Source organism: Rhincodon typus, chromosome 38 (genome assembly GCF_021869965.1).
Source record: "Rhincodon typus isolate 14 chromosome 38, sRhiTyp1.1, whole genome shotgun sequence".
Taxonomy (NCBI): Eukaryota; Metazoa; Chordata; class Chondrichthyes; order Orectolobiformes; family Rhincodontidae; genus Rhincodon; species Rhincodon typus.
Genome location: NC_063369.1, coordinates 19136289 through 19150907, shown reverse-complemented (window position 1 = coordinate 19150907; position 14619 = coordinate 19136289). Strand labels below are relative to the sequence as shown.

Here is a 14619-nt window from a genome sequence, read left to right as displayed (position 1 = left end):
ATGATATAGAGGAGGATGGTCCTGTTTGTGTGACAGTCACTGGAGTAAGCATTGGGTATTATGGGTTTGGTTTGTGTCAGGAGCTAAAATCTAACTGTCAATCAGCACAGAAACATTGGTGTGTAATTTGCTCCGATTTGACTCTAGGCCATGATATGACAAATAAAATACTTCCATCTAACCCATGATGTCCTGCTTAGAGTTTGCTGAATTGCTTTGAGTGAATTATAAACCTCCCAGATAATGCTTCAGAAATAGTAGGAACTGCCGATGCTGGAGAATCTGAGATAACACGGTGTAGAGCTGGATGAACACAGCAGGCCAAGCAGCATCAGAGGAGCAGGAAAGCTGATGTTTTGGGTCGAGACCCTTCTTCAGAAATGGATCATGCTTCAGTTGGGTTTGACACCTGGGCCTTTGAAATTTCTACACATTGCTTTGTGGTGTAATGTCAGGCCTTAATCCCCACCCTGTAGAACCACTACGTGTCATCACCTCCCCTTCATTCTGTCTCACTACCCCACTGTGTGACATTACTGCCCCTCGCCTGCACCATTAGCAGTCACAGAACACAGGTAGGAGATACCAATGTTGGAGCTTCCCTGTGACAGTTTGACTTAATTGAAGCAAACAAATTCTAGAGCACAGGTCTTCATTGCTGCAGTTGTGATATTTTTGGTCCCTGTAGCCTTTGCTGCATTGTGTGCTCTCAGCTGTCTCTTAAAATCATATGGAGTGAATCGGATTAGGTGAAGATGGACCTGTGTGAGGCTGGGTCTGTTGCGAGGTGACCCAGTCAGTACATCAGGGTAAAGATTGTTGTGAAATCCTCAGTCTTGCATTTTGAATTCACATTGTATGTATTTGGGCTGCTCCAGTGTTTAGGATGGGCGTATTATTGGCTTGTTCCTCATCACAACCCAACACTGAATCTGGGTGGCCTGCAGACCTTGACAATATTTCTCTTTTATGGAGTTCTCCCAACAGCGAACAGCTTCTGCTGTTCAGACTTCATGTAGTTCTCTGCTCCTCATCAATTGATCAACTCTGTTGGTTAGTAAATCGAAAACTGTCAATCTGGTTATAAGTTAAAAAGCAGGCAGCACAACAGAGCAACTGCATTGTGTGTGTTTGCAGCTTGTAAACCCAGAGCAAAATCATTAGCAGTTAGAGTCACAACATTGTGTACTCACAGCACATGAGGTCCTTAAGGGCAAAATACACCTACAACAGTCTTACCTTGTGGTTTTCTCCCTGTTGGATATGAGAGACATATTAAACTTTATGCGAATGTGTCAATCATCATCTTGTATCCTTTTCAGTTACACAGCTATTCAGTCACATGAAAATGGTAGAAACTGACTTCAAGATGGATCTTGCCCAATTGCAAACTAACGGTGAGTGGGTCTGACCGATCACCATGTCTCCAATTCAGAGAATTCCCCAGTTTGTCTGAGGCTCTGGTCTTTTTCTCGACATTCACTCTGAGACTGGGCTGAATCCTTTTGATTCGGGAGGGTTGGTGCTCCACCTGTCAATGATATAGAGGAGGATGGTCCTGTTTGTGTGACAGTCACTGGATTAAGCATTGGGTATAATGGGTTTGGTTAGTGTCAGGAGCTAAAATCTAACTGTCAATCAGCACAGATACGATGATGTATAATTTGTTCCAGTCTGATTCTAGGTAGTGAAACGATAAATGAATTACTTCCATTTAACCCATGATGTCCTGGTTAGAGTGTGATAAGTTGCTTAGAGTGATTTATAAACCTCTCGGACTGTGACTCAGCTGGGCAGGAGCCCTGGGCCTTTGAAATTTCCACACATTGCCTTGTGGTGTAAGGTCAGGCCTTAATCGCCACCCTGTAGACCCACTATGTGTCATCACCTCCCCTTCGTTCTGTTTCACTACCCCACTGTGTGACATTACTGCCCCTCTCCTGCACCATCAGCAGTCACAGAACACAGGTAGGAGACACCAATGTTGTAGCTTCCCTGTGATAGTTTGACTGAAATGAAGCAAACAAATTCTGAAACACAGGACCTCACTTCCACATGGAAAATAGTAACAGAAATAGGCCATTTGACCCTTGCACTCGGTTCTGTCATTCAATATGATCATGGCTGTTCTTCTCTCACAATTCCTGCTTTCTCTCCGTACCCCTTAACGCCTTTAATGTCTAAAAACGTATCAATATTTTCGTGACTGTAATGAGGTCAGCCAGGTGGACCTAAGAGAATATGAGTTCCCTTACTGGGGCTGTTAACCTGGACCAAACATTCAGCCCTGGATGACAGATATAAACGAAGTGTCAGAGGTTCTGTTCACTCTGAGGGATAGCTCTGAGGAAGCTGGACCAGTGTCAAGTGCAATGCATATGTAAATAAAAAGAAACTTGGTGATGGGCTACTGGCCTGTGGAGTTATTTCAGGGGTGGCAAGAGGAAATAAGAGATAATTCTGAAGACATTCATTCGGAATATTCATCTTTGAGTTGCATTATGCATTTAAGGCTTCGTGCTGTGATTTGGGAAACTTGATTTGTTCAATCCTGCTGGGCCCAATATGTGGAAAGAGTGTGTTATTTTTCCAGCCAAATAACATTAGGGCTGACGAAAAGCAATAAGGAATTCCCCTGACAGCTTGTGGACTCACAGCTTTTTCAGCCATCAGGAGCCTGACATTCCCTGAGGCATCAGTTACTAAAACCTTTCAAGAGTTGACAGATTTAGTTGAGGAATATAACAACCCCAAACCTCCTCTAATTCTGAGACCCTATCAGTTTTGCTCGGCAGTTCGAGAACCAGGGGAATCCAAATTGAGATTTTTGACTAATTTAAAATGACGTAAGTATTCTTGGCTTTATTGGTCAGTGCATTGAGTATCGCACTTAGGAGGTCATGTCGTGTATGTATAGGACATTGGTTAGGCCACTATTAGAATAATGCGTGCAATTCTGGTTTCTCTGCCGTGGGAAGGATGTCGTGAAACTTGCAAGCGTTCAGAAAAGATTTACAAGGATGTTGCTAGGGTTGGAGGTTTGAGCTATAGGGATAAGCTGAATAAGCTGGGGGTATATTCCCTGGAGTCTCAGAGGCTGAGGGATGATATCGTAGATGTTTATAAAATCACGAGGGGCATGGATAGGGTAAATCAACAAGGTCTTTAACCCAGGGAGGGGGAGTCCAAACCTAGAGGGTAGAGGTTTAATGTGGGAGGGCCAAAATTTAAAAGGGACCTAAGGGGCAACTTTTTCAGGAAGTGGGTGGTGCAAGTATGGAGCGAGCTGCCAGAGGAGGTGGAGGAGGCTGGTACAAGTACAAAATTTAAAAGGCACTTGAATGGGTATATGAATAGGAATGGTTTAGAGAGATATGGGCCAAATGCTGGGACTAGATTTATTTAGAATACCTGGTCGGCATGGATGAGTTGGATCATAAGGTCTGTTTCCATGCTGTATATCTCTGTGACTCTATGACTGGCAGAGGATTGTGACTTCGGTTTAACCCTTAATGAGATGCTGAGAGACCGTTCGGTATGTGGGATTAATGATGTAACGATGCAAAAGCATCTACTAGCTGAGGTCCAACTGGATTTCACACAGAAACTATAACTGGCTTTGTCATTAGAAAATGCAGCAAGTGGAGCAGAAGAGTTACAGGGTACAGCGATGGGAGTGGACATTCTCGCCAGTCCGACTAAGCTTGGGGGAACACACTTGAGTGAAGGCAATTGCATAGCTTCACTTAGGACATGTCCTGAACAGAGAGACTCTAGGTCAGCCCACAAGAAAAACTCCAGAAGCATCTTGGCCAGACGGTTCACATATTCTTCAGGATCTGGGCTGCCAAATCAATGCAGTTGCTGCCAGTATACAGACTCAAGTCAGCCAAAGAGTCCCAGTGGACCTAAATTGAGCAAGAGGCCGGTATCCAGGACAGCGTACACCCTGAAAAACACACTAACATCTGGCTTAACTAGTTGGCCATTTAACTGGATGACATGCTAAAAACAGGGAAAACCAATAAAGAGCACTTACAGAACTTAAACATAGTCTTAGATATTTAGCCAATGTGCATGTATGCCTTAGACGGGAAAAATACATGTTTCAGGCACTCCACATGGCCTACCAGTGCTTCAGAGTTGACAAGACCAGGTTGCACCAGTTGGAAGATAAAGTGAGGGCTATCAAAGATGCCCTGGGTCCCAGATCTATACTGGAGCTTAGGTCTTTCCTTGGATTGGGGTATTAATGCAGAAAGTTCATACGAACCCAGTCTCCACCCTGGCACACTTACGTCGGCTGTTCAAAGAGGGTCAGCCTTGGAAATGGTCTCGTAGCCAAAACATACCCACCAGTGAGATCCTGTGTTCACATGAGGTGCCTCCCTGTACAGTATCAGCGTAGTGTTGGCTCACAGATGGACTAATGGAAAGGAATCCCCAAAAATGAATTCTTTCCAGAATTTGGCTGAAGCAGAGTGCAAATATGGCCAGATGGAGAAGGAAGGTTTAGTGGTCATCTTTGGTTTGAGAAAATTCCATCAGTATGTTCACAGACATAAATTTTTAACAGATACAGACCTCAGACACTTACTCAAAGAGGACAACTCAATTCCCCCCCATAATGTCAGTTTGAATTCAGTAGTGGGGTCTTATTCTTAGCACATACAATGACAAGTTTGAACTCTGTCCGGGAGGCCAAGTAGCAAATGTGGATGCCTTGAGCCACCTCCTGCTGGCAGATACACCATTGGTGGTGCTGCCTCTGGAAGAGTCCGAAATGGTTTTAAACTTCCTGAACACCCTTCCGGTCACCGCTGACAATATCAGACTGTGGACGCAAAAAGATCCAGTCTTTGCAAAACTAAAACAGTTGGTATTAGTTGGGGAAATGAAAGGACCATCAGGACCAGAACAGAAACCTTTCTGGACCCAGAGAGACCAGATCCCCGTCAAGGACTGCATTTTATCACGGGGTGTAAGAGTGATTGTCCTGGGCAAGGTTCACCACTAGATACTGGCTGAACTCCACCAGGGTCATCCAGGGGTGTCCAAAATGAAGATGTTGGCTAGACCTTATGTCTGGTGGACAAGATTGTATGCAGACATAGCCACATTGGTGGGGCAGTGCCCAGAGTGCCAACAAAGACAAAGATTTTCACCAGCAGCTCCCCCACATTCATGGGAATGGCCTGGACATAGTTACACGTCGACCATACTGGCCCTTTCATGGGCTCAACATTCTTAGTCATTGTGAACACCCACTCATTGTGGTTGGATGTGCATCGAGTTCATTCAGCTAACACGAGAAAAAGGTGTGAGCATCCTTTGCAATACACTGTCTCCTGGAAGAGTTGGTCATAGACAACAGGCCATCCTTTGTCATCAGGGAATTTAAGTCAAATGGCATTAAACATCTAAGGACAACTCCATAGCATCCATCGTCCACTGGTCTGGCAGAAAGAACAGTCCCAACTTTGAAGACAGGCTTAAAGAGACGGCCCACAGCTCCACACGATACCAAACTGTTCCAGTTGCCATTTGATTGTCGGATCACCCGTCCTGCAACTACAGGGATAGCTCCAGCAGAGCTGCTCATGGGGAGAAGACTCCACACCATGTTAATTCTGGTCAACCTGGACCTGGGTGAAACAGCATCAGGAATGTCAATGCTGGGCACAAGACTCTTCTAAGAGAGAGAAACAGTTTACTTCGGGGGACAATGTTTGGTATTGAAACCACAGGAATAGCCCTGGATGGGTAAGAGTCAGGGTCAACACGAGGTCAAGTCCCGTGATGTACAAATTTCGGGTGAGAGAGTTGGTACTGAACAAGCAAGAGGACCACAGGCAGGAGCAAAACATTTCTGGCCCATCAGACCAGCCAGAAAGGCTGTCAGAACCCATGGGTTCTCCCCATCCACCAAGCGTCAAAGAAACCACGTAGTCTGAGATGGACACGGCGGATATTACGCCCTCGATGCCTCATTCTTCCAAAATGTTTCAGGATCAAGAGGTGGGCTACAGTCTGGTACACACCGCCCATATCCAAGGCTGACCCAATGCAAAAACGCCCCAGGACAAGTTACAAGAGAAAGAATAAGCCTGTGTCTCTGGAATTAAATGGGGAGAGATGTAATGAGAGGTGGGGGCCAGCCAGTGAAGCTCAGAATATAAATTCCCTGATTTGGGCTGTTAATCTGGGCCAATCAGGGAGCCCTGGCTGACAGATATAAACAGGAGTGTCAGATGTTCTGTTCATTATGAGAGTTGGCTCTGAGGAAGCTGGACCAGTGCTAAGTGCTATATGTGCATAAATAAATGGTGACTTGGTGATGGGATATTGACCTCTATGGAGTTATTTCAAATGTCTTTCTTGAATATTTTCAGTGACCGATCTCCGCAGCCTTCTGTGATAGCATATATCACAGACCGACTGGCCTCTGAGTGAAGAAATGTTTCCTCATTTCAATCCTAAATGGTCTACCCTGTAACCTGAGACTGTGCTCCCTGGTTCCGGACTCCCCAGCCAGGGTAAACATCCTTTCAACATCTAGTCTTCATTCCTGTTAGAATTACATACATTTCAACCACATCCCTTGTCGTCATTCTAAACTCAAGTGAATGCATATCCTGTCAAACCAATCTCTCCTTTTAGGATAGCCTTGCTATCCTCAGTACTTTGGGAAACATTTGTCATTCATTATGTGAAAATATGAAAATTTTGTGTTCTGATCATGTACATCACATTTCAAAGAATCAAAATTGGAACAGAGAGGAAGTCAGTCACTTTTTACAGATTTTTCTTTTCTGACTTGGACCATAAGCATCTGCCACAGGATGGTGATGATGATCTCTTGGAGAAAGACCATCATGTGATCTCAATTGTTGTTCCTCTTTCAGTTACAGGATTATCTGAGAAGACAAGCAGGTCACTCAGTGAACTTAGGAATGACATTTCTCAACTGAAGAAGAGTAAGTTTAAAACTGTTAACAGTGACCTTTAATTTTCAAGTATTTAGAGTGAAAACTATCAGATTGGTAAACACTGGGATTAAATGGATTGATAATACAGATTATACAGCACAGCTACTTATTGCCAGCTTTTCATGCAAAATATATTTTTATGTTGTGTGATTGTATCAGTAAATGATTTACCCCCTTTCTCTATTCCTGGATGGAAGCTCTTGTTGTGCAGATTTTAATGTTCCTCACCCTGAGCCACAAACTCCTGAGTTTGAGTTCCAATCCAGGATTTTATGGCCTTGGAAGATACAGACTGTAATAGGTTGTAGATGGAAGTAATCACCTTCTAGGTGTAGCCTGCAGAGATACTGAGTCTTTTGGCAAAGTTAACAACAACCCTCAAATCCATCTGAGGCACCTACACCAGGCAGTCAGAGCACCAGTCAGTGAAAAGCTTGATGGGGAATAGTGCCCCACAAAATGTTGCTTCTGGCTTCTTCAGGCTGTTTCGCGACAAACAAGCGAATGGGCCCCAGACGTAAGAAGGGAGGGGAGGGGTATGAGTTTGAGGAGGGGGAATGGGTGGAGGGAGGAGTGCGTGGAAAGGGGATTGCATGGAAGGGGAGTGTGTGAGAAGGTGGTAGTGTGCAGAGGAGGGAGTGTGTGAAGAAGGGGGAGTATGTGGAGGGGTGTGTGTGAAGAGTGGGGAGTGTGTGGAGGGGGTAGTGTGTGAGGACGGGGGAGTGCGTGGAGTGGGGTGTGTTTTGGGAGTCGTTTGGATCCTTCCACATTTGGGAGTCTGGGTCAGCTGTTCACTCAATTCCTTCCCCCACAGCATCCCATCAGGTTCTTTGACACTTTTCCATCAGCAGAGGCAAGTGGCTGATTGATCCCAGTGCTGAGCAAATGGGCTTGGAAAGATGACCAGAAGCAACATTTGATCATTCTATATTGAAGAGGTTTCTGACATCATCCCATCTCTAACTGACAATGGCAGGCAGCAGAGGATAGCTAATCACATTCAACCATGTGCCTCCTTAGCTATCACTCACTACTTATTTCAGTGATACTGCCAGGAACTTTTCAACAGTTAAACAGCCCCATTAACAATTCTGGTCGTCCAGAGGTGGCCTCTCATGGCCCATTTGGAAAAACTATGGTGTTGATAACCCACACAACCCATGGCATTCTGCTGGGTGACCACAACTGGCTAAGATCGGGGCCTTGCTAATGACCAGAAACCAGGAATCCAGAGAGGGTCAGGTCAATTTTTGCACACATTAGTTTCATTCTGCCTGAAAGAAGACACATCAGAGTGTCCCTCCATCTTTCCCCACTCTCAAACATTGCCTTGGCAACACACTCTGGTTTCATCAGTGTCTCCAGGAATTGAAAATCAATCACCAGGACATCATTATGAATAATCTTTCAGAAAATTCAGTTGTGAAATCAGTCAAATTATGCCTTTTGCATTTTCTTTCGACTGACTGATCTATGTTGATGTTTATGCTTCATTTTAGACATCTCTCAGCCTTAGATCACCTCCCTGTTTCGATGTACCCTCTATTCCTCTCCCCCTGATGTGCTCATCTGTTTTCACCTATAATGTATCTTTGATATCTGCCAAAACCATTTCTTTGTGTTGGCTAGATCTGTATTCTAGGTCATCCAGTTTTTGAACTCTAACAAGGTAAAACATCTTGAAGTCTATGCTATCAAACCCGTACATAATTTTCAAGAACTCTGCAGGGCCACTGCTCACATTTCTCTTTTCTCCAGTGCCTCTGTATGCTTTTTGTAAGATGGGGATCAGGCTGTTAATCAATTTTGGATGAGAAACTGCCGTGGAAAATTTAACTGAGCTGTCTGGGCCCCACTCTGAGCTTCTGTCAGGAGGTTACCTCAGAACTTGTGCCTTGACCACGCGAACACTGCTTCAGTTATTTATTTAAGTCAGAAATCAGATGACACCAGGTTTTAGTCCAACAGGTTTATTTGACATCACAAGCTTTCCCAGAGTTGCCCATTGGTCAGGTGAAGTCCGGCACCTCCACATCATCTTCATGAAACTAAACTGTGAAACTCGAGCTTCAACAGCTCATTCCTAACGGGATGGCTAAAGCGATTTTCACTGAGTCATTGAATGACATTGAGCTTGTTGTTCAGATGATTCAAAGTTTTGGTAAAGGTCTGTAGCTCGGATTGTGGGTGAGGTTGTTGACTAGCTCGCCGTGCTGGCTTGTTCTCATTCAGGCACTTCGTCACCATGCTAGGTGACATCATCAGTGCAACCTCCGATGAAGCGGTGTGATTCCACTCCGCTTCGAATTTATACTGTTTGGTCCGTTATGGTGAGTAGTGTCATTTCCAGTTTTGATCTGTATGGGTTTGTATATAGGGTCCAATTCTCTGTGTTTGTTGATTGCATAACAGGTGGAGAACCATGCCTCTAGGAATTCCCGTGTGTGTCTGTGTTTTGCTTGGGCTACTATAGTTACCTTGTCTCAGTTAAACTGATGGCCTTCATTCTCTGAGTGTACCAATATTAAGGCGAGTTCATCATGCCATTTTGCTGCTAGCTGATGTTCGTGTATTCTGATGGCTAGTTTCCTTCCTGTCTGTCCGATGTAATGTTTGTGGCAGTCGTTGCATGGTATTTTGTAAACCACGTTGGTTCTGCATGTTGTGGGAATGGGGTCTTTAATCCTTGTAAGTGTTTGTCGTAGAGCGGCTGTGGGCTTGTGGGCCACCATGATTCCTAGTGGTCTTAGGAGTCTTGGATAACACAGTGTGGAGCTGGAGGAACACAGCAGGCTAGGCAGCATCAGAGGAGCAGGAAAGCTGACGTTTTGAGTCAGGACTGTTCCTCAGAAATGGGGGAGGGGGAAGGGAGCTCGGAAATAAATAGAGAGAGAGGGGTGGGGCTGGGGAAGGTGGGTGGAATGGTAATAGGTGAGTGCAGGTAGGGAGTGGTGGGGATTAGTCAGTGGGATGTGAGGGGCGGATTGGTGGGAGAGAAGATGGACAGATTGTGTCAAGTCAAGGAGGCGGGGATGAGAGGGAGGGATGGACAAGGGATGAGGCTGGGGTTGGAGAGATTTTGAAACTGGTAAAATCCACATTTAGTCCATTGGGCTGTAGTCTCCAAGGCAGAATATGAGGTGCAGCACCTCCAGTGAAGAGTGTGGAGCGAACGAGGGCGTTGCGGAGAGTGCGGTTCCGATACATTCTTGGTGTAGGGCAGTGTGGCCAGTGTGTTAGGGTGTACTGTATCCTCCTGTTGTTGTCTGTTTAGTAGGCATCCTCGCTGTAAACGGATATCCCTGTAACTTCATCCGCAGATGCCTAATAAACAGACAACAACAGGAGAACACAGTATGACCTAATACACTGGCCACACCACCCTACATCAAGAACATATCGGAACTGACAACAAGACTCCTAAGGCCACTCGGAATCATGGTGGCCCACAAGTCCACAGCCACTCAACGACAAACACACACAAGGATTAAACACTCTATTCGCACAACATGCAGAACTAACGTGGTTTACAAAATACCATGCAATGACTGGCACAAACATTACATCGGACAGGCAGGAAGGACGGTTCCACTGATGATGTCACCGAGCATGGTGACGAAATGTCTGAATGAGAACAACATCACTGTTCAGGTGATTCTCCAGGGACATCTGATATAAAACATACATTTGACACTTGCCAAAGGAGACCTGGCAATTTTATATAAGCCATCAGTGTTTGACAGGGATAACAAGGTGTAGAACTGAATGAACACAGCAGGCCAAGCAGCATCATAGGAGCAGGAAGGCTGACCTTTTGGGCCTGGACCCTTCTTCAGAAATGCCTCATCTTTCCTCTGCAGCCTCCCCTCACCAGGCCTCACACTAGCCTTACCCAAGGCACTGAAATTTCCCTCTCAATATCTATCCTGCTAACCATCTCCCCTCCCCTGTAAATTCCTCCCTGACTGCCTGCTCCTCTGGATCTCTCTGATTGACCTCTGTAAGGTTGGCTGATCCTGATGATTCTTGGGACTGGTGATTTGCCTCTGGGATTGGGGTCTGCAGGTCGTCAGTAACAAACCATTGGGTTGGGTGGACGGATTTCTCAGTCACAGTGTGTGCTGCAAGGGGACTGGATTCATAAATCACTGCCTTGGAGGGTGAGACTCTGAGTTAAACATGCCTTTGGGCAAGACAATGCAAGGTTTCTAACCAGTAACATCACAATACTGGGTGAAATTTTATTGAACAAGGAGATTAATGAGGTACTGCAGCATCACTTCAGACTCAAATATTTATTTCTTACATTCTCTCACAGAACTGCTTTGGAAGTGTCCTGAACACTGGAGACGATTCCAGCAAAAGTGTTATTACTTTTCATCAGACAGCAAGAGCTGGACAGAGGCCCAGAGATCCTGTGCATCAATGGATGCCAATCTTCTTGTCATTAACAAGCCTGAGGAGCAGGTAAGAGATTCAAACAATTTCAAACCCATCAGGTCCTGGTCATTTCTCAGTGAACTTGGGGACAATGTCAAACTAAACATTCAGGGAGACAGAATGTAAGGAGTAAGATTCCACAACATTAGCCCAAAGCCTGCCCCACTATGCCCCACTATTCAATGCAATCATGGATGATCATCTGCATTCATTTCAGATCTCACATACTCCCCAATATTCCTTTGTTCCCTGAGAGAGCATAAATCTGCCAATCTCAGTCTGTAACCCACACTCTCTGAGGGGTCACAGCTGCAAAGGATTACAAACTTCTGACTGAAGAACTCCCTCACCCGCAGACTGTATCCTAATGTTCTCTAATCCGCATCGATGGAAAACAACGTCAGTAGTGACACTGTCGTTTCCACTTCACAGCCCCCATTTGAATGGTTCTCACATCATGGAGCTATGGGCCATTTAGCTGCAGTTGCATCTGCAGTACTTGCTTTTACCCAGACAGCTAGCAAATACCTCACACTTGCTGGTCAAAATCAAGAGAGGAAGAGTGTTCCAACACTACATCTTGGATCTCTACACCAGCTTGAATCACGGTCACATCTTCTTGTCCCTATTATCCTAGGCCCAACCATTTTCAGCTTTCCATCAATGACCTTCCCTCCATCATAAGGTCAGAACTGGAGTGTTCACCAATGGCTGCACAATGTCCTTGGATACTCAAGTAGTATCAATGCAACAAGACCTGGAAAATATCCGGATTTGGGTTGAAAAGTGGCAAGTGACATTAATGTTGTATAACTTCCAAGCAATGACCATCTCCTACAAAAGAGAATCTAACCATAGGCCCATGTCATTCAATGACATTATCATCAATGAGTCCCCCACGATCAACATCCTGGGCGTTACCATTGACAGAAGCTGAACTGGACGAGCCATTTAAACACAGTAGCTACAATAGCAGGTTACAGTCTAGGAATCAGATATAGAAGGACAGTCCCGCAGGCAGAGAAGACATGGCATTATTGCAATCACTGAGAAGTGGTCAAAAGAAGGGCAGGACTGGTAGCTCAACATTCCACCATAAAGAAGTTTCAGCTGCAGGAGGGAGGGATGTAGGAGAGGCAGGGGTATTGCATTGTTGATAAAGAAAACCATCACTGAAGTAATGAGGGAGAATGTCTTGGAGAGATCTCCAAATGTAGCTATCTGGGTAGAACTTTGAAATAAAAAAGGGGCAATTACTTTGCTGGAATTATATTAGAAGCCTCCCAACAAGTCACAGAGAGATAGAGAAGCATGTATGTAGGCAAATCACAGAGAGATGAGATGGAAATAGAGTTATAGCAGTAGGGAATTTCAACTTCTTAGCAATTTGAACATCACTGGTTGTGCCAATACTTATTGGTCTTCCTTAGTTGCCCTTCAGAAAGTAGTGGTCAGCTGCCTTCTTGAATCACTGCAGGCCATGTGGTGTCTTCCGACCAATTTCACTTCTTTGTTGGGACTTTGCAGCGATTGATACAACTGAGTGGTTTGCTAGTCCATTTCAGAGGGCACTTAAGAGACAACCCGATTAATATGGGTCTGGAGTCGCAGAAGGCCAGACCAAATGAGGATGGCAGATTTGCTTCCCTAAAGGACACTAGTGAACCAGATGGGTTTTTCAGATAATCAACAATGGTTTCATGGGCAACGGTGGATTCTGAATTCCAGATGCGCTAACATTAACGGGGATCGCCGTAGTGTGAAAGGATTAAACAGGGAGGAATTTTTAAAGTGCATCCGGGCGAGGTTTTTGTGCCAGTACATAATTAGTTATGCCAGAGAAGGGAGAATGCCAGACCTAATCCAAGAGAATAAAATTCACTCTAGTAGTTGAAGTTTCAATGGGCAAATATTTTGGGGATAGTGACTGTAACTCAGTAAGATTAAACATTGTTCTGAAAAGAAATTAGGAAAGTGCAGAAATTAAGTGTCTAAATTAGGCAAGGCCAAATTCAATATCATGGCATAGGACCTAGCAGACAGACTGGTAGCAGCTACTTGCAGATAAGTCTACATTTGTAAAGTAGTGCAGTGAGAACTCTGGGTCACCATGTTTCTCTAATTGTGAAAGGCAGGTTGGCAAGTCCAGGGAACCCTGCATGTCAAGGGATATTGAGACTTTGATAAAGAAAAAGAAGGAAGCATATGTCAGGTACAGCACATTAAAAACAGGGGAGGCCCTTCAAAAGTATGGAGAGTGTAGGAGATTGTTGAAAATGAAATCAGGATGGCAAAGAACGGCCATGAAATATCTTTGGCAGATTGGATTAAGGAAAACCCCAAGGCATCTTCGAAGTATATTAAGAGCAAGAGGATTTGCAAGTAGAATCTATTACCTATTAGAATCATAGAATCTCTAGAGTGTAGAAGGATGCCATTCAGCCCACCAGCTCTGCACCCATCCTCCAAAGACCATTGTACCCAGACCCTACCCCACGTTATCCTCATAACCCCACATTTCCCAGTGGCGAATCCACCTAACCTATACACTACAGATAATTTAGCATGCCAGTCTACCTTACCTGCACATCTTTGTACTGTGGGAGGAAACTGCACCACCCAATATAAACATGCAAAGACGAGGGGAGAATGTGCAAACTCCACACAGACAATCAACCAGGGCTGGAATTGAACTTGTGTCCCTGGTACTATGAGGCAGCATTGCTAACCACTGAGCCAACTGTGACGACAGGGGTAATCTGTGCGTGGAGCCAGAAGATGTCGGTGAGGTCTTTAATGAATATTTCTTATCTGGTGTTGTTGATAGTGAGAACGATGATCTCAGGCGACAGTTGATATTGATCATTTGATAAATTGGATAGAGCAATGGCAAATGGAATTTAATCTTGATAGTGTGAAGTATTGCATTTTGGGAAGTTGAATAAAGGAAAGATATACACAAATAATGTTAAGACCCGAAGGATTACTGAGGACCAATAGGACCTTGGTGTACAAGTGCAGAGATCCCTAAAGATGTCAGCACAGGTAGACTGGGTGGTGAAGAAGGCAGATGGGATTCTTGCCTTCATTAGCTGGGCATAGATTATCGGAGCAAGGAAGCCTTATTACAAGCTTTTAAAACATTAGTTAGTCCACAGATGGATGCTATGTGCAGTTCTGGTCACCACAC

The 14619-nt window shown here is 44.8% G+C and overlaps 1 pseudogene; it reads left to right on the top strand.

The window, feature by feature from the left end:
* Positions 1 to 1342: 1342 nt before the first annotated feature.
* LOC125487238 overlaps positions 1343 to 14619 on the top strand; it is a 160978-nt pseudogene continuing 147701 nt past the window's right edge.